Source organism: Carlito syrichta, unplaced genomic scaffold (genome assembly GCF_000164805.1).
Source record: "Carlito syrichta isolate Samal-C Ts95f unplaced genomic scaffold, Tarsius_syrichta-2.0.1 Scaffold115602, whole genome shotgun sequence".
Taxonomy (NCBI): Eukaryota; Metazoa; Chordata; class Mammalia; order Primates; family Tarsiidae; genus Carlito; species Carlito syrichta.
The window spans coordinates 113,205-132,555 of NW_007059698.1; the positions used below are offsets into that span (position 1 = coordinate 113,205).

General features: G+C 50.8%; 1 protein-coding gene across 1 annotated transcript in view; it reads left to right on the forward strand.

The window, feature by feature from the left end:
- Window positions 1-19,351, forward strand: part of LARP1 (La ribonucleoprotein domain family member 1) — a 52,778-nt gene that overhangs the window by 12,875 nt on the left and 20,552 nt on the right. The window contains exons 3-7 of the mRNA XM_021706019.1: window positions 8,187-8,191; window positions 10,762-10,770; window positions 15,075-15,080; window positions 18,536-18,597; window positions 18,861-18,926. The gene's annotated coding sequence lies outside the window, so the exon portion shown is untranslated. The remainder of the gene's footprint in view (window positions 1-8,186; window positions 8,192-10,761; window positions 10,771-15,074; window positions 15,081-18,535; window positions 18,598-18,860; window positions 18,927-19,351) is intronic.

The following is a 19,351-nucleotide window of genomic DNA, read 5'->3' on the forward strand; positions in this document are numbered from 1 at the left end:
GGGGGGGGGGGGGGGGGGGGGGGGAGTCCTGGAGGTAGGGAACTGTTCTGACTTGAGTTGTATGGCAGTTTTCTCTTACTGACTTGTGAGAAACTGCGGTGGGCTTTTTACTTCAGGTGAGAGCTTTAGAGTGGGGTTTGGTAATCCAGTCTGGAGTTGTGATTTCTGCCCTGCTCTCTCATTTCTCCTGGCTAGACCTTCGTTCCTCACAGCTTTTATAAAAAGATTCAGTTCTGTGCTTGTCTGTAGCTCATGTCCCTGGGCTTAGCCAGCTGTCCCTGAGTCTGCCTTAGGGGGACTTGCCTCTTGAGTCCAGATGCCCTGGGGAGCCAGGTCACAGTGCCTGGAGACCCTCCACTTCTCGAGTGATTGATTATCCCACTTCTGGGCTACAACCATACGCTCATTGTTCATGTTCCCAGGAGCCCTGTGGGATGTACCTACAGTAACATCCTCATTTTATGGATGAGAAAATGGGGACTCAGAGAGGTTCAGTCATTTGCTCAAGGCTCTGAGACCATGGCAGACTGACTGCCAGAACACAGAAGTATACATACCCCACTGGGAAAACTTTCTAGAGAGATCAGCTCTCAAGTCTGCAGGTGGTGGTAGCCTGTATGGTGCCCTTGTGGCCCAGCCTGGAGGCCCCAGCTTGGCCCCTCAGCAGGTTGGGCTCTGGGCATAAGTGAGGCCTGGAGCTTCTGATCCTGCTGGGGATCCCTGGCCGTCTTCCCCCAGAGACCTTCCTCCTCAGTGCCATCAGGCCATGTGCGGCCTGCTGGAAAGATCTGTGCTGACCTTGTGGTTTTCAGCCTTGGCCTCTGGGTCAGTAGGAAGAAGGGTCGGGGGAGGCTCTGAGTTACCAGAGGGGATAGAAGAGACTGTTGTGTGTTGGTCCTTTTAGCTTGTGAAGTTAAGAAAGTTGGAAATCTTTTCAAATACTTAGGTAACAGCAGTTCATAGTAGAAAATTGTCCAAATATAAGCAAAAAGAAACCAACCCCTTGGTAGTCTGTTCTACTGACCACCATGAATACAACTAAGCATTGATGGGGTTGTATATTTTCCTAGTCATTTAAATTTTCTAATGACCATATTTTATTAAAAGTAAAGCACAGGTGAAGTTAATGATCCAATATACTTGATTTTTTTCAACATGCAGTAACTGTAAACATTAATAACAAATACCTTACGTTCTTCATGAAATCTGGTGTCTTTTATGACTGAACCAATTTGGACTAATTGCCTTTTGGTACTCTGTCCAGTGAGACTGGTAACTGTCGTATCAGACAGCACGTACCGAGTATGTGTGAGAGTACATGCATACACACATGTATATACCTTTTTTTCCCCAAAAGAAAAAGACAAAATGGAATCATATAATACAGTCGTTCCTCTTATCCACCAGAGGTACGTTTCAAGACCCCCAGCAGATGCCTGAAACCTTGGCTAGTACCTAACTCTATCTATATCATGTTTTTTCCCGTATGTACGTACAGACCTATGCTAAAGTTAAATTTGTAAGTTAGGCACAGTAAGAGACTGACAACAGTAATAAAATACAGCAGTTATAACCATATACTGTAATTGAAGTTATGTGAATGTGGTTTTTCTCTTAGAATATCTTACTGTACTGTGACACCTGTGTACTCACCTGTCCTGTTTTTTTTTTTAATTTGAAGATGACTGTGTTAATTTTCTTTTTTTAAGGTTCACTGTTCCTCCCTCCCTCCTTTTTTTTTTTTTTAAGAATCACAGGCTCAGCCGGGCTCGGTGACTCAGCCTGTAATCCCGCACTTTGGGAGGCTGAGGTGAGTGGATTGCCTGAGCCCGCGGGTTCGAGACCCGCCCGGGCAACTTGGCGAGACCTCATCTCTACAATAAATCAAAAATTAGCCAGGCGTGGTAGCGTGTGCCTGTAGTTCCAGCTTGGAAGGCTGAGGCGGAAGGGTCGCCGGAATCCAGCAGGTCGAGGCTGCGGTGGCCAGGAGCGGCCACTGCACTCCAGTCTGGGCGACAGAGTGAGACTCCAACTCAAAAAATAAAAAATAATAATAAAAAAAGAATCACAGGCTCCATGTGGGGATTTACTACATAGATAATAACTCTGTGAAGGCGAGGTACTCACCTGTTTTCAGGTCTTAATTGACCATGGTAACAAACTGTGGAAAGAGGAGACTACTTTCACTGGCTTTTGTGAGCTGTATTTTTTACTACTTGGAAATGTAGACTTTCAAGGGCACAGATCTTTTTGTCAGCCTCCAAGCAGCTTGGTAAGGAAGGTAGCAGTTTCCTGCCGAGCAGAAGGTTGGAGAGCTAGCCCACGTGCTGGTAGCTGGGCGGGAGAAAGCACACACCTGCTGCTGGTCAGGCCTCCTGCACTGCCCCCTGCAGGCACCCTAGGGATGACCCGGGGATGACTGCAGTGCTGGGATCAGAATTCACAAGTGCAAGTGCACACCCTGCACACACATCTTCTGCCAGGGAGTAGATGGGGGAAGCCACTGCCTGAGCTGCCCCATGGGCATAGCGTTCAAAATGCAAGCACCCAGCACTCCCAAGCCTGGGTCCATCCGCCATGCTCAGCTGCCTTCCAAGAGCTTACCCTTGGCTTTGGAACCAGCTGATGTACAGAGGAAATCCGTGGAGGGTGGGCAAGACGCTCCACTTGGTTTGTCCTGGGATGTCTGCAACCTACAACATGCCCCTCTGGGGGAGGCTGGCCCAGCCCATATCCATGGAGACAACAGATATGGATTAGCAGCGGGAAAGGACCAGCTGGGCCAGGGTGGGTACAGAAAGGGACCTGGGCTGGCTGGGTGGTGTTGAGACTAAGTAATTGATTAGTTTGTCAAACAGTCCTGGACCCCTGGTATAGACAGGTGAGCTTCACATTAGGCCACTGACAGTAACCTCAGGCAAGTCTGAGACTTGTAGGAGTCTGGTTTCATTTTTCTTCTTTGTTCCTTTGCACCCAAACCCTTGCCTCTGTGTTTCAGCCTGTAAGATTGGGCTGCCTCCTGGTATACCATTTGCCTTCTTGTCGGTCTCCTCTGCTCTAGGGGGAGGGCTGGGGATAAGCCATCAGGTGAAGGGACCCAGATTTCTGAACTGGGGGTTTGCAGCCTGACTGGGTCCCGGAAAGCTGCCTTCCTTTGCATTGCTGCTCCCCCTCCCCCCATGCTTGCTTGCAAGGTGGGGTATGGCAGCTATGGCGCCCAGAACCCTGTGCCCGGTGTCCAGGTTGGGAGGGCCTGCCCCAGGAAGTGAGGAGGTGGCTTAGTTTGCATCCCTCTGGGAGCTGTACTGCCTGTAGCATACTGTTCCAGATGGCCCCTGGCAGAGCTGAGTAGTCTAGGCTATGGTCTTGTGACTTTCTCCTGGTGTCTAGTCTTACTTCTCAAACCCTTGGATTGAAAGGGTTGGTATTGCCTATGGAATAGACCATAAGACTTGACTTCACAAAAAACCTTTAGTCCTTTCAAGTGCCCAGAGGTGGGTGCTGGTTGACCCTCTTGTACAGAGAAGGAAATTTAGAGTTATCAAGATCAAGGGACTGCTCAGAGTCAGCATTAAAAACTGGTGGGGCCAGTTTTTGACCTTTGGTTTTTTATTCCCTTTAAAGCACAACTAATAAGGGAAAGAAATCAGGAAAATATAAAAGAAAATAAGCATGTTAGTGATAGGATTTGGCAAGGGAAGCACCTCTAGCACAGTGATCATACTCAGGGCCCAGGAGCAAGTCCATTAACATTTTTCAGAGGCATTTGACTCTGTCGACCTTTCTGTCCAGGGAGCCATGGGACAGCAGTTTGTCCACTGAAGAGGGAGCGTCAGGAGAGAGGGGGGTGAGGGCGGTGGAGGATGGGGAGGGCCTGGCTGCTGGCTGGGAGTGGAGAGGCAGGAAGAGGTCCCCCTGGGCTTGTTCGGGGATGTTCCCTGCCGTTCCATGCCTTGCAGCGTGATCATCCCTCCTCGAAGGTCCTAGACTTGAAGGCCAGAATCTACAGGGGCTTTGGGAGTCTTCTGGCCACTTCTCATCTGTATCAGGCTACAGATACTGAGTCTGTGTCTTGACCAAAGTCTCTCAGGTGGTTCCAGGGGCATCACAGTGCCCACGCTAGGTCTCTTTTTGTTCTACTTTGTTGCTTTGAGGAAAGAGGAGGCCCTTCGAACTGTGCGAGTGGAGAGTAGAAGAGGACTCGGCCTGGCAGCATGAACCCCAAGGCAGGCCCCCTGGGAGGTTGTAGCTCCTGGTCCTCCAGGCAGCCTTCAGCTTTCTGTACTGCCCCTGAGGGACAGGAAAGGTCACCCAGACAGAGAAGGTATTGCCCAGAAGTGCTCCAGCGTTCCTGAAAGCAGGTCCCCACCATTTTACTCTACCTTACTTTAGTTAGTGTCTGATGAAGCAGTGACTGGAGTGCTAAGCAGACAGCCAGGACAGGTCCCTACCAGGAGGTGACCAGTGGGCTCTTAATCAGATAATCAGGGTAGGGTAGGTCTTAATCAGATAATCAGAGCTCTGTAACTTCCAAGACAACAACTAACGAGTATTGGGTGCTTATTATTTGACAGGTACTCTTGCAAGCACTTTGCAAATATCAGCTCATGTAATCCTCACAGTTCCCTGAGGTTGGGAATTCTAGTCCTGTTTACAGAAATTGAAGGTCACCCAGGAAGATGTAGCATAGCCAGGCCTCTGTCTTTGGCCAGTGGAGCCCAAGTTTTTGTTTGTTTGTTTTTGTTCATTGTGTTGTTTTTGCAGAGACTGCATCTCAACTGTGTTGTCTAGGCTGGTTTCAAACTTCTGGCCTCAGGCAGTCTTCCTGCCTCAGCCTTCCAAAGTGCTGGGATTTTAGGTGTCAGCCACTGTGCCTGACCAAGACCCCAAGTTTTAACAGCTGCACTGCCCTGCCAGTGGCATGAAGTGGGACGTTCCAGACCAAGCCAGGGGAAGCAGGCAGCTTTTCTGGCCCCCAGCCCAGTGCTCTTTCCACAGAGGCACCCATTCCATCATTCTCATTTGTGTTTCTGTGTTTTATTCTGCTTGAGCCGTGTCCTAATCCCCCTAGAAGGGCCCAGGCTTTATGGGTGGCAGTCTTGCCTGGGGTGGCCCTGGAGGGAAAAATCATTGAACTCCCCTCCCCATCGGTGTCACTTCTTACATCAGCTACCAACCTTGTGGGCTGGACCGTGGACAGTCTTGTCTACTTCTCTGTCCACAGCACGTGGCATCTAGCTGGGGCTAAACACTTGAGAAAGTAGAGCACACTGTCCAGGCATTGCAGATTGGAATTATAAACGCCCGTGTTTGTGGGGGATCTTTTCTGTCTGGAGCAGACGTGCCTCCTAGGCTTTCCCTGGGCCTGCTTGCTGCCTGAAGATCCTCAGGGCAGTGCCCCAGGTGGTCAGGATCTGCTCGGCACAGGTGGAGTTGAAGAGTAAAGCCCTCAGGATAAGGACAGTCCTGTTCACCATCCCTCCCCAGTGCCTAGTATGGACCCCTTCATCACCTAGGTTCCAGTGGTCAGGTTTATTTTGCTTCATGGTACCGCAGCAGAACCCCAAGACTGGGCTCTTCAAAAAACATCGTGACACTTGTGGGACAAGTTAGGAAGGTCACTGTGTCTCAGTTCTGCATTGCATAAAATGGGGAGAACCGCATTGGGCTGCCTGCCCCAAGCTGTCACAGTGCGCCTTGGATGGAGTGGTGGCTGAGGAAGTACCTCACGCTGCTTAGCTTTGGTCCCCAAGGGTGAGGAAAGGTCCTTTGCCTGGCCCTGCATGGTGCTGTCACTTCTCCCCATGCCCTGGAGTGGGGCCTGTACACAACTCCTGTTTTTTCCTCCCTTTCCACTCTCCTGCCTGTTCTTTGACCTGCAGGTCCTGTAGTTTCCTCCACCTGCTCCTTCCAGATCTGCTGGGGAGGCAGGGTTCCCCTGGGGCCTTGCTGCTGGCCTGAGCCCAGGCCTCCGGGTTAGGAGGCTAGGTGCCTGGCTTTTGCAGGCAGCAGTGCTGAGTGGCGGGGGGAACTAATGGGCTCCGAGAAATGGATTCTTGTGGCTTCAGTTCCCTGAAGGGCCTATAATCCCCTGAACGCTTGAGCCCAGGCGACAGGGACCTGATGTTTGTCACCTGCAGTGCTGAGAGAGGCCTGGGGTGGCTTGGGATTTCAGATCCTTGGGGCCAGATACCAGATTATTGTGATCTTTGGCTAACCACTTAGCTTCTTTGAGCCTCTTCTAAAACTGGATAATAGTCCCTCCATAGTGAGGATTTTAAAACTTAATACACAAAAGTCCCACAACTCCTGCCTGGCTCCCTGAGGTGAATGCCTAGTAAGTGGCAGCCATTGTTGCTATAACAGCCAGACCTGAGGCACAGGACAGCTCTCATTGAGGCAAGAGAAGGTGGAGGCTGCTTGGCTGTAAGGCAAAGCAGATGGACAGTCCCTTCAAAGCCATCATTCTGGCAAAGCCAGAGTTTGGAGTTTGTTGTAAAACTAAACCCCCAGCCCAGACTGATCCCTTGTGACCTGGAGTCAAAACTCCACATGTGGCCTCTGGGCCTGACCAGTCTTGGGTCTGGTACGTGAGGTTGGACCGTTGACTAGAGGAGGGAATGAGCCCCTCCTGTTTCCTCCTCTAGCTGTCTAGTCTTACTTTGCAAACTGCTGCCATTAAGACTGCCTGCAACCTCCTGCTCTTGGGAACCGGTTGGTCCTGTCTGCAAGCATGAGACCCTGGCTTGGGCGCTGGAGACCAGGCTTCCTTCCCGGCAGTCTCACTGGCAGCTCAGGTCTCATTGGCATTGCACAGGAAGCATTAAAACTACAGCGTCCAAGCTGTGCCCACCTCTCCAGATTGATTTCTGGAGTTGGGGAAGAGGGCAGGAATCTGCATTTTCACCAAACCTGACCCTCCCTCCAGGTGCTTCTTGTACCACAGAAGTGGTTTGCAGCCCTGCCAGCTCACTGGTCACAGTTTCCAGTTTCTGCAGCTGTAAAGTGAGGGTTTTTAAACCACCTCTGCCCAGGAATTCCAGCTGAGTGGAGGCGAGGGAGGAATGAGCTTGGGACCCATTTCTGTTGGAACAGCTCTTGCCATTTTATTTTTCTTTTCAAGAAACTTAAATAAGACATACAAAAGAACATAAATGTACAATAAAAAGGAAAATATCAAAACAGGAACCTAAGTACAGTCATGTGTCACTTAACAGTAGGGATACATTCTGAAGAATGCATTGTTAGGCAATTTTGTCATTGTTTCGCTATCATAGAGTGCGTTTACACAGGCCGAGGTGGTCTAGCCTACTACATGCCTAGGTGGTCTGTTACACAATGGGAAGTATTTCTGTATGTAAACATAGAAAAAGTACAGTAAAAATATGGCATAAAGAATAAAGAATATTTGTTCTTGACTCCCATGGCTTCATTTGACTCACCTAAAAAGTTTTTTGAAGATTTTTTAAAATGGTACACTTGTATAGGGCAACTCCATTGTAATCTTGTGGAACCACCATTGTCTTTGCAAACAGAAACATCATTATTTGTCTTATGATTGTACCTGCTACTGGCTTAAGAAGCGTGGCCCTGATTTAAAGATTTTAAATCCTTAAATTTTAAGTTTTGGGTTACTACCCCTGTCAATATTAACAATTGAGACCGGGTGCAGTGGCTCATACCTGTAATCCCAGCACTTTGGGAGGCTGAAGTGGGAGAATCACTTGAGCCCAAGAGTTTAAGATCAGCCTGGGCAACATAGTGAGTCCCTACAAAAAATACAAAAATTAGCTAGAAATGGTGTCGCATACTTGTAGTCCCAGCTACTCGTGAGGCTAAGGTGGAAGGATCGCCTGAGCCCAGAAGGTCAAGGCTACAGTGAGCCCTGAGCCTGCTACTGCACTCCGGCCTGAGTGACAGAGTGAGAGCCAGTCTCAAAAAAAAAAAAAATAGTTGAAACTCATTGGGCTGAATCAAAATATCCAAGTACAGGAGAAAACCTACCTTAGAATTACCTAGTAGATTCCTGACCCCTACCATTCCTGAGCAGAACAGAAATCTCTAAAGGTTGGGATCCAGGAATTTACATTTGATAATTCTGCATACTAATGTCTCAAGGCTGAAGTCCTTTGCAGGAGTGCTTGCAAGGGTCACTCATCCTCCTGGAAAGCTGTTTGCATTTTCAGGATCAGTGAGTGTAAGGACAATGTCACAAGATAGGACTAGAAGGACTGCAGATGACGGTGTCTGGCCACCCTTCCACAGTCCTGACGGAGACTGAGGACACCAAAGGGAAATTCTCGTCCCAGCAAAGGCTGTGAGACCTGCGCCAGGCCTCTTAACTTTTAGGCCAGGACCCTGGTCATCCACTTTTAGCTTGGAACATGGGGCAGTGTTTCTTCCTTCCTATGGTGGCCAGATTTAACAAGGAAAAATATAGGGCACCCAGTTAAATTTGAATTTCACATAAACCGAATAATTTTTTAGTGTGAGTATTCCAGATATTTCATGGGACATATTTAGTTTATAAAATTACTCACTGTTTATCTGAAATTTAGATTTAACTGAGTGTTCTGAATTTCTGTTTGCTAAATCTGACAGCTGTATTCTCTTCCCCTTACCCCCCTTCTTTGGCATCAGGCAGATTCAAGAATTGCCCCCAAGAAATGAAAAATAACTACCATGCATTTATGATAGTTCTTTGTTCTAAGCTAATTTTAAATATTCATTGAATCTGTTAAACCTGGGAGCTAGCTCCCATGGGCCCCTCATTGCTTAGGGACACAAGAGGTTAATAAGCCTACCTCCTGGGATGATCCCTGTGAGCAGCCTTTCTGCCTCCATGTGCCTTCAGCTGCTTGACTGGCTCTGGATTTGTGGCCCAGCTCTTGGCCTCTCAAGTTACAAGCTGTGGAGAGATTGGTCCATTTGGACTTATCGGCCAGGCCTTGTGAGCAACTTAATTGGTGGCGGCTGTTGGTGAGCCATCCCAGAATGGACTGCAAAGTCTTCTGCTGACTGCTGTTCTACCCTGCCTCTGCACCCAGCAGTATATGAGGGTTGAACCAAAAGAATCTGGAATTTGCTTGTCAGAAATGTATATTCTTACATGTTTAAACGTAAGTCATCTTCAAATTACTCTTCGTTTGTTGCAGTACACTTATCAGGACACTTTCTCCACTTCTCAAAATAATTTTTGAACTTGTCGATTTTGATGCCTGTTAGTGCTTCTGCTGTTTTTTGTTTCACCTCTTCCACATCAGCAAAACGTTTCTCTTTGAGAACTTTTTTCATCGGGGAAAACAAAAAAAAAGTTGCTCAGGGCGAGATTGGGTGACTAGGGAAGGGTGGGTCACCGGGTCATGCCATGTTTGGCCAAAAACTGCTGAACACTCCGGTGCATTGCCATGGTGGAAGAACCTGCTTGTCACAACTCAGGGACGTTTCTTCTGCAAATCGAGATACAACCTTCTCAAAATTTCCAGATAAAAACTTTGGTTGACTGTTTAATCCGGAGGAGCAAATTCTGAGTGTACTACAAGAGGCCCGCCCTCCAAAAGATAATTCTGGTTTTTTTTTGGGGGGGGGTTCCCCCTGTAGTGCCTTACTGGTGGGTGGATTTGGATAGGGATCAGATCCTCTCTGTTTGCTGCCAGGGTATACAGTGGCTTGAGGGCATCTGTGAGCAGTGATGGGAGTGTGTAGCTGGCTGTCTCCAGGTTTGTTGCATCTGAGGCTCTGCTCCTTTCAGTTGGGGGTGGCATGCAGTGCTGAAGGGGTCTGTAGGCTGGCCCGAACCCACCAAGATAATCAAGCCAGCAGCTTCTGGGAAGCCAGGCTTGGACTAGGGAAGCTAGTCCCAAGAACTCCATCTCCTCATCTGCTTTTGGGACACCTGGCAAGTCCCTTCCATTGCTGTGGGATTTTCAGGTGAAGATTCAGGTGACTGCTCAGGTTAGTGAGGGTGTCCAGCCTGCCTCTAGGATAGACAGATGATCAGCGAGAAAGCCCGCCAGCCTTCCCTAGCATAGTGCTAAGACGGGAATCAGTGTAGTGGGGCCCCACCTGGAGCTGCGTCAACCAAAGCACCCCTCTTTTCAGGCACGTATTTCAGTTCCATGTGTTTTTCTTGAAAGAACCATCAGTAGTTTCGGGGAAAGTTCCTGCAACACTTAGGTTCCTGAGGCCCTGCCCTCCACCCTTTGGGTGGGTGTTGTGCGCAGAGCATATTTCGTTGAGGGGGTTGTTAGCTTCCTGACCTGCAGAACACCTCTGGGTCAAGAGGCAAGAACTTGACGTCCCAGTGCCAGCTCCACGATAGTTCGGTGGTGACATCAGGCACAGCCAGGGCCCTCCTGGTCCATTCTTCAAGTCCCTTCCAGCCCTGGCTGGGTCTGGGATCAGCTTCTCCACCACTCCAGTAACGGGGATAATCCAGAATCATTTCTTGGGACTCAGAAGCCTCCTCCAGCAGAGCCTGAAGATTTATGACAATGAAAGGGAGCTTATGTTGCCTGGAGTGGTGGTGGTTGGCCGGTGGGGACGGGAAGAAACGTGCTCTGAGGGCAGCAGCCTCCCAAGTCAGGGTAGTGGAGTCTGATATGCAACAGAGTACCATGTGCCTAGCACCTTGCCTGAGAGGATTGGCTGCAGAAATCCAGGCCCAGGGGAGCCCGGGGCACCCACAAACGGATTGCGGCTCTTCCACTAACTGAGAATCACCATGCCTGCCCTCTAGAATGGTTGTGAAAGAGAAGTGAGCCACTGCATGTGAAGGACTTTGCACCGCTCAAAGACAGGGTGAGGGCTCAGTACTCGGTTACTGACTAGTGGAGTGGAGAGACACAAATGCAGCCTTTTCAGATGGTGGTGAGTGCTCCCAGAACCCTCATTATAGAAGTTGGTCCATAATTGCTGGTTGGGCAGGACTCTACATTGAGTGGTCAGGAAGACCTGTGGAGAGTTTACCCTGGAGATCGGGGACTCGATCCTGGTACTAGATCTGTCCCTTTCCTTCCTTCAACATATGCTGTGTGACCTCAGGCAAGTCCCTTCCCTCAGTCTCATTTTCTGGACAACTGGAGTAATAGTGCTTCGCTTTGAGAGGATTAAACAAATCACATGTAGAAAGCACCCTAGGTCAACTGTTGGTACTTAGCATGCAGTGGTTATCATGACTTTAAGTAGAACCAAATGTGCTCTTCTGAAGAGCCGGTTAGGAACTGGCATGTGAGGCCAGGGACTTCAGTGACTGCAGATATGTTTCAACTGTGATTGTTTGATTGGTTGATTGATTTTTGAGTTGGATTCTCACCCAGCCAGCATTCAGTGGCACACTCATGGCTACTGCAGCCTCGACCTGCTGGGCTCAGGCAGTCTTTGCTCTTCAGCTTTCCAAGTGACTGAGATTACTGATGCATGCCACCACGCCTTGCTAATTTTTGTATTTGTTGTAGAAACGAGGGCTCACCAAGGTGCCCAGGCTGGTCTCGAACCCCTGGGCATAGGCAGTCCTCCCACCTTGGTCTCCTAAAGTGAACTGTGATTTTTTTTCCCACCCCCACCTCCAACTGTGATGTTTATTAATCAGCTGTGGGACAGGACTTCAAGGACTGGCAGCAGCAGTGGGGGTGACCACAGACACCTGAGGGCAGCCATATCCATGTCTGGGCAAGAAGAGTGGGAGCATTGAGCCGCCTGGGTCACCACAGGCTAAAGATAGTCAGCTGGGGTTGGGCTGGGCCAGGCTGGTATCATGTGACTGGAGCCTGGCCCACCCTCCGCCCCTCCTCCCAGGCTAAGGGGACGCGGACGCTGCACTCATGAGCTGGCTGCTGGCCGGCAGCTTCCTTTCACGGTGGAGACTCAACGATGGTCTGGCCTTCTGAAGGTTTCCCTCCCTCTCCCTCTCCCCAGGGAGTGTCCTTTAGCCCCTCCTGGGTTTCCCTTGCCAGTCTGGGGGAGATGGGGCAGGAGGGCTGGGTAGAGAGAGCATCTGAGGGTGGCAGCAACAGCAGCCGCTGGTGAGCCAGGTGAGGAGGCTTAGCCAGCCTTCTTCCTCCGGGGAAGAGCTGCTGCCTGGGGTGCCAGGGTCAGTGGGGATGGGACAAAGGTTGTAGGTCTCCAAGTTCCTCCTCTGCGACTCCTCCCCGTCTCGGCTGGGTGACAGCTGAACTAGCCAAGCTTTTCACATCCTCTGCCCCAGGCTGGCCTGGGAGGGACAGGCACAGGTGGGTGGTGTAACCCGGACTCTTTTCTGCCTACCTACCCTCCCTTGGATGTTTTTGCTGTCTACTAGCGCCAGGGTCCGGCCGCCTCTGGCAGATAGTGGGGGGGCCGGAGCCTCCAGCCGCCTCTGTGCTCTGGTCCAGGGCGTGACTGAGGAGCCTCATGGGGCGGGACTAGAGTGGAGGGTGGGAGGTGGACCTGGAAGCCCTGTCTCTCACCAGGGTTGCCAGGGTGCCGAAGCGAGGCCTCCAGTTGGGTATGTGTGGTGGCTGCCTCCCTCTCCTCTCTGGGTAGGGGAAAGGAGCGTGGTCAGGTCGCTGGTGTCCGATCGCAGCAGGTCACCTGCCCAGCCCTGGCTCTGTTATGGTAGTCTTCCCTGCAGGGGGCCTGTGCCTCATGCCCCTGCAGCCCTTCCGCTGAGAGTCTGCCCTGCTGCCACAGTGAAGCGGTCACCTGGGCGCCTTTGCTTCTGTCCCACCTCCTCCTAGGGTTAAGACAGGTTTTGGTGTTGAACTGCTTGGCCTCAATTCTGCCTGCCGCTTGCTGACTGTGAGCTTAGCAAATCACCTTCCCATGTGTGCCTTGGGTTCCTCATTTGTAAAATAAGACCATTGGGAGGAACTCGTTCGACGTGGTAGCAGAGTTCAGAACAGAGTGTGGCATCTAGTCAGTGCCCACTACATGGTATCAGTACTTACTACAGATAACAACTGCATCTACAGTTGGCTGCCAGCATCTCTCCTGCCTGATGAGTCTCAGTGGTAGAAATCTTGCCTTCTCTTCCCCATCTGTAGACCTAATGTGGACTGCCTTTTGTTCTGTTGAGGTGGGTGAGGCTGGGAGGCAGGTCCCCAGGGCCAGACGCTGATGAGTGCTGGGGTCTGGCCCTGGTCTCAGCACCAATTTCAGGCGGTTGCCCATGAGTCAGAGCTGGGGTCGTCTGGGAGCCAGCAGTTTCTAGGACATGTGCTGCTCTATACCGAGGAGGGCTCCAGCTGAAGGCTGAGGGTTGAGGCCATAGCCTCGGGAATTAGCATTTGAAAAGCAAAGCCTCTTCTCTGCTGTGCAATCACAGAGGGGAGATAGATGTGTGAGCTCATCGTTAGTTAACTAGTGTCTGCCAAGCTCTGAGCTGGGCACTGCGACTTGTGCTGTGAAGCATCCAGGGCCCCGCCCTCAGGGAGTGCTTGTCTGGGGATGCAGATAAAGCAACCAGCTGGTTAACATCTACAGCATAGTGTGAGCACTGAGCACTTGGGGTCTAGGAGGTCTTCCCCATGGAAACTGGCCTGATGGCAGCACGTGGGAGGTGTGGCTATAACACAGCCCTTCGACCCAGCAGATACCTGGCTCCCCAAGGTGCAGTGTGCCATCTGCTCAGATGCCAGTCTCTAGGAGGTGACAGTCTCCAGATCAACATTGGGGTTTCCTCATTCTCCTGCCAGTGCCAGGCCTAGGATCTAGTGGTCTCTCCATCCACTCTCAGCCTTGCTACCTTTCCCTGTCCCGGGCCCTCAGTTTCGATTCTGGCTTCTCCCCTTCTCTTGAAAGGTCTTGTTACCGCTGCTGGCAAGTTTGCATCACCCAGCTGTCTCCTCCTCTAAAAACCTTCCCTCAGCCTTGCTCCTTAGACCGCCTAGATCTGCTCCTCTGGTAGCTTTTGTTTCAAGAGGTCGGCAGCCGTAGACTCATCCTAGAGCAAGACAGTACAGAAAACGCTTTTTCACCTTTTGTCTGGCTTTGTCCGGTGTGAGTGGGTCCCACCCTTTGATGGGTTGAGGGGGACTCATTGAGGCCCTGGCCCTTCCTTTTCTGTGCTGAGTAAAAAATGGACCGACTAAATATCTTCAGCTGAAAGGGAACGTCAGGCCTTCCCCCCTGCTCTTCCTTCCTCTCTAACAAAGCAGGGCTTCGTGCCAGGGCCCCCTGGGGGACTGCTGGTAAATTCCCCCATCTTCCCTTCCCCATTAAAACTGCAAGGTGCTGAAGCTTTTCTTCCCACCTTCCTGGGGAATCCTGCCCGGGAGCCCAGACACCCCCTGAGGGCACTGGGTGTGGGTCACTGCTGGGAAGAGCCAGGCTGGGGGGCTCGTTTGCAATCAGGATTGGGTGAATTGAGCCAGCTGATCCCAAGAGGTTTTTTGCACACACAGATTCTTTTGTGTTGAGAGATTATTTGGTGTGATCCTGGGCACCGTCTCTATCTCTGTCCGTCTCTGAGGGTGATGGGGAGGATTTCTTGGAAATCTGAAGCTTTCTTTGTGAATCGCACTCCTTAGCATTTGTTGAGCATCTGCAGTGTGCTGGCCACTCTGCCACGCTCTGTTCAGCTGACTGTTCCATGGCACTGTGAGGCGACTGTGGCTCCAGTGTTGCAGAGGAAGCTAAAGTCAGGGGCCCCACAAGAAGCAGATGGTAGGGACTGCATATCACACCCGTCGGATGAAACAAAGTCCATGTACTTGACGGGCATGTGGCTCTCCTAGTGGCATTTGAAAGAAGGGGTGTTAACAAGTGGAAGTTGAGGCTCAGAGGGATGGAGTCTCGGGTTATACAGTAGGTTGTGAGGCCACCAACCACTCCACTTGACAGGGAGCCGCCATCCCTGCCCCCGCTGTCCCTGTGGCAGCTCCTCTGCCCTGCCGTCCCTCGGCACCTTGGCCTTCATCAGCAGTGATGGCCCAGCTCCTGGCTCCTCACTACTTGAAGTAATCTTGACTGATCTAAGTACAAATATTTTGACATCAGATACAGTTTCTGGAAAAGTCCTGTAGCGCCCTTACCACCACCAAATTCAAATGGCTTCTTGCATGTGGACAGACTTGTGTGCTTCACTTTGAACAAAGGCTGGTGTGTTTGTAGGAAGCCCCTGGGGCCCCTGGAACTAGAGTCGGTACTGGCTCCTGGCAGTGGTCCTTCGGGAAAGAAAGTGGTTTTCCCCTCTCCAGATACCCTTCAGGCCCTGATTTGCCTCCGCAGAGGAGAAAGACCTTCCTGGGGCCTCTGTCAGCCATCCTCCTATGGGAATCCCGGGTCCCAGAAGCCTGCGGACAGATACGTGGCAGCCTGCCTGCCACACTTCACCCTTCCTTCTCTGAGACCCTCTCTCTCCGTCTGTGCCTCTGTTCACTAGGAACAGCTAGGGAAGTGCCCTGCGATGACACCAAGATGGTTTCTGACCCATTCTCAGCAGTAGACACATGAGAACCACTGCGCCCATGGAATTCCTGGTGAGCTGGTTAGGAGCATTGATGAGCAGGTCGAGAATTCTGGCTTCCATCCTGGCTTTGCAGCCAGTCCTGGGGAAGAAGCCCCGTACCCTTTGCAGCCTTGGTTCCCTGTCTACACATAGAGGGGATTAGAACAACTGTCCTTTTTGCTCCTCCAACATTTTACACCTGTTTTCTTGGGCAGGTGGTTGGTGGTTCCCAAGTTGGGTTTTGGGTCACTGGTGGCAGGTGTGGAGGTCTCAGAATGCAGGGGTAGCAGGAGGAGGAGGATGCTACCCTGTCTTGGCTGGGACGGTGCTGGATGTAGACTGGTGCCTGTGCAACGGGTGAGGGTTGGTTTTTGTTGCCTGTGCAAAGGGTGAGGGTTGGTTTTTGTTGGGAGCCATTTCAGGTGCCAAGCCCAGCTAGGCCTACATGTTCTGAGTGTGCACACATACACGTGCAAGTTGTGGCAGTTGCCTGGTAAGGGTGGTGTCTGGGAGAGGACCCAGAAAGGGACGTGTAATTGAAGGGAAGTCTGAAAGCCTCGGGCAGGGCCTGGCAGCAGCCCATTTGAACCTCCCTGGGTTTCCCCAAGGCCCGATATGACTGTAGCAGATCTGTTCATCTTACATAATGGCAGAAGTGGCTTTCTCTCACCAGTGCATCTTTCTGCCTCTCTGGGGTTTTTTTTTTTTTTTCCTTTTTCTTTTCTTTTTTGTTAAGACAGTTTCTCTTTGTCACCTAGGCTGGAGTATAGTGGTACAATCATAGCTCACTGTAACCTTGATCTCCTGGTTTAAGCAGTGCTGTTGCTTCAGCCTTCCAGAGTGCTGGGATTACAGGCTTGAGCCACCAAGCCCAGCTTCTCTGGGGGTTTTATTCCCCGTATCAGGGGCACCCTGAGGCCCTAGCTGGTAGCAGAGCAAGAACAGGGCATCACGGTCCTTAGGACAGGGAGACATGGGAGTGGGGCTTTTTCAACAAACTCCCACTGGACTAAATTTTCACTGGGAGTATTCATGTGTGTGCCCAGATGGTACACATTTTCCTCATCATCTTTGGAGACTGTGGTGGAGGAGGGAGTCAGTGGGATCTTTTCGTGGCAGGAAGTCTCTCACATTGACTGGACTTTGAACTTTCAGTACCTTACCATGTCCGTTTGTGGTAAAACAATGACCCGAAAAACTGCCTCACCTTCTCAAGGAAGGCTTCAGGAACACCTTGCCCTTTGGGCTTGATTCTGCTCTTCAGCATCTGTTAATGAGCTTGGTGTTGATGTTGCAGCCTTTGGCTTGCTCTCCGGGCCACATGTGCAGTGTTGTTGGGTACTGGGACAGGGGATAACCAGCTCAAGTGCAAGTGAGCCCAGTCCTGGCTTGAAGCAGGGGAAGATCTTTAGTATTGTCAGCATTGTTAGACTTGTCTGGGTCAACCTGGGAGTCACAGGAGAGTGGGTGCAGAGTGACCCCTGGGCCGCTCGGTGCCATCCTCTTGGGACTGAGGTGCTGTGAGTCACCACTGCCCAGCTCTAGTGGTGTGGTGCTGTGGGCTGGGTTCCACAGCTCTGGCTTTCAAGAGTCACGTGGGGGATGGAAACCAGAAATGTAGCAGCCCACAGTGAGGAGTTGGGCTAGGACGCATGCTGCTCATTAAGGGAACATGGGTCTGATCAAGGAGTCTAATGCTTTGCCTCGGGACTGGGGGCAGCTCCTGCCCTGGCTGGCCAGCAGTGCAGGCAGGGATGGGAGGAAAGTGGGTGAGCAGGACCCAGGATGTTTGTTTTCTGTGGGTCTGTGGGGCAGGAAGGGCCAGAAGCCCTTGGTCTTCAGAATGGTGTTGGGAAAGTGAGTGTGGGTGCAGAAGGGATTGGACCTATTAGAGCCACTTTCTTTAAAAAAGAACACATCTTTAAAAGCCCATGTATGTCTTTGTCGAAAAACTAAGATCGCCGTTAAACAGACTAGTATACTACGTAATTCCTGGTAATACTTAACTGTCTGTCTAGAGTTCATGCTGTTTGTGTGCATGTACACATTTTGTTGGGTTTGTAAAAATGGAATTTTTTGTCACTTTTCTCATTTATTGTGCCCATCTTTTCATATCGTTAGAGATCATTATCTTCTTAATGCCTATTCTAAAAATGGATGAACTTTAATTTATTTAGCCAGTTCCCTACTTTTGCACATGTAAGTTGTTTTCAGTCTTCTGAAGTTATAATTAGCACTTTGGTGGACATCTGCATACCTAACTCTTATCTAATTTGTATCACTAGGGTGCATTCCTAAAGGTGGAACTGTTGTGCCAAGTGGGAGCCCACTTTTTTCTTTGGAAACTGAGAAGGCAGACAAATATCTTTCCCAAGTGGCACTGGGGTAGTCCTTGGATTTCTTGACGGCCCACTTAGGTGGTTTTTTGTTGTGGTGGTAGTGGGTTTTTTTCTTTCTTTCTTTTTTTTTTTTTAAGGAGACAAGATCTCACTCTGTTGAGCAGGCTGGATAGAGTGCAGTGGAAGGATCATGGCTCACTGTATCCTCGAATTCCTGGGCTCAAGCAGTGCTCCCACCTCAGTCTCCGTAGCTGGGACTGAAGGCACTGCTACCACACCTGGCCCCACTTAGGGCTTTTATCTTACCTTCCCAGTGATCACTTACCATGGTCTGCTCATATACAGATTTCTAGAATGTTAGGGTCAGAAATGATCTTTCAGACTCTCCCTTTCTGATTCTGCTATGACCAGGAGCCTTGAAAGACAGTACTAACTCTGACATGGACCTAACTCTGGCATGGACTTCCCTCCCCAGTGTTTAGTCCCTGCTTTGCAAGAGTCTATAGAGCTCTTTAAGGGGCCCCCACCTCAGAGTCTGGGTGCCTAGGGTTTTGGCTGCCAGCTCTTTGCATGTTCTCACTGTCCATGGTTTCTTCAGGGAAGGGCTGATAAAATTGTTGCTGTTTGAGCCCGTCTTCCCCTCTCCACAGTGTCTTTCTCCTTTGGGAAACTTTGGTTGCTTGGAGGAGTGGGGTAATGAGGGTAGGAGCTGACAGTGGCCTCCTCACACAGCCTTTGCATAATTGTCTCTCCCTTCTTGTTTCCCCAGAACATTCTGCTCCGGCCAAGGTGGTGAGGGCAGCAGTTCCTAAGCAGCGCAAAGGCAGCAAGGTAAGGAATGGAAGTGGCCAGTGGAAGGGGACTTCCTGGAGGTGGTGGCCTCTTTCCTGTTCTAGTGAATGCTTCTGGACTGCTGAGTAGTTCTGGATCCTCGCTGAATAGCGGGGCATCCCTTCTGGGCCTCCAGTGTGGATGGTCCAGTGTGGACGGACAGACTGATTTGGCCTCTGCTCTCTCGGCAGAGCTAGACCTTGGGTATGGGTTGAATAGCAGAGGCAGGGTCTCCCTGGGACCTCACAGTATGTGCCTTGCAGGTTGGTGATTTTGGAGATGCAGTCAACTGGCCCACACCTGGAGAGATAGCTCACAAGAGTGTACAGGTGAGTCTAGGGTTGGGGGGCTGGCGAGGTTGAACTCTACTTGCACACATTGGCTTCTCCAGCTCCAGAGCATCCGGGTCACCTTTCTTAGTTCCTTGAATGGAGTTGGTCGTCCTATCAGGGCAACAGTGAAACAGCTAAGAAGCATCATCATATGAGCCTTTGCTTTGCGTCAGAATCTACCAAGCATAGTCATTCTTCATTACACGTGTGGGGGAGGCTGGTTCCAGGACCCCCACGAATATCAGAATCATCACCCCTGAAGTCCCACAGTCGGCCCTACAGAACCTGCATTATAGAAAGTTGGCTAGGCCGGGCTCAGTGGCTCAGCCTGTAATCCCGCGCTTTGGGAGGCCGAAGTGAGTGAATTGCCTGAGCCCGCAGGTTCGAGACCCACCTGGGCAACTTGGTGAGACCGCATCTCT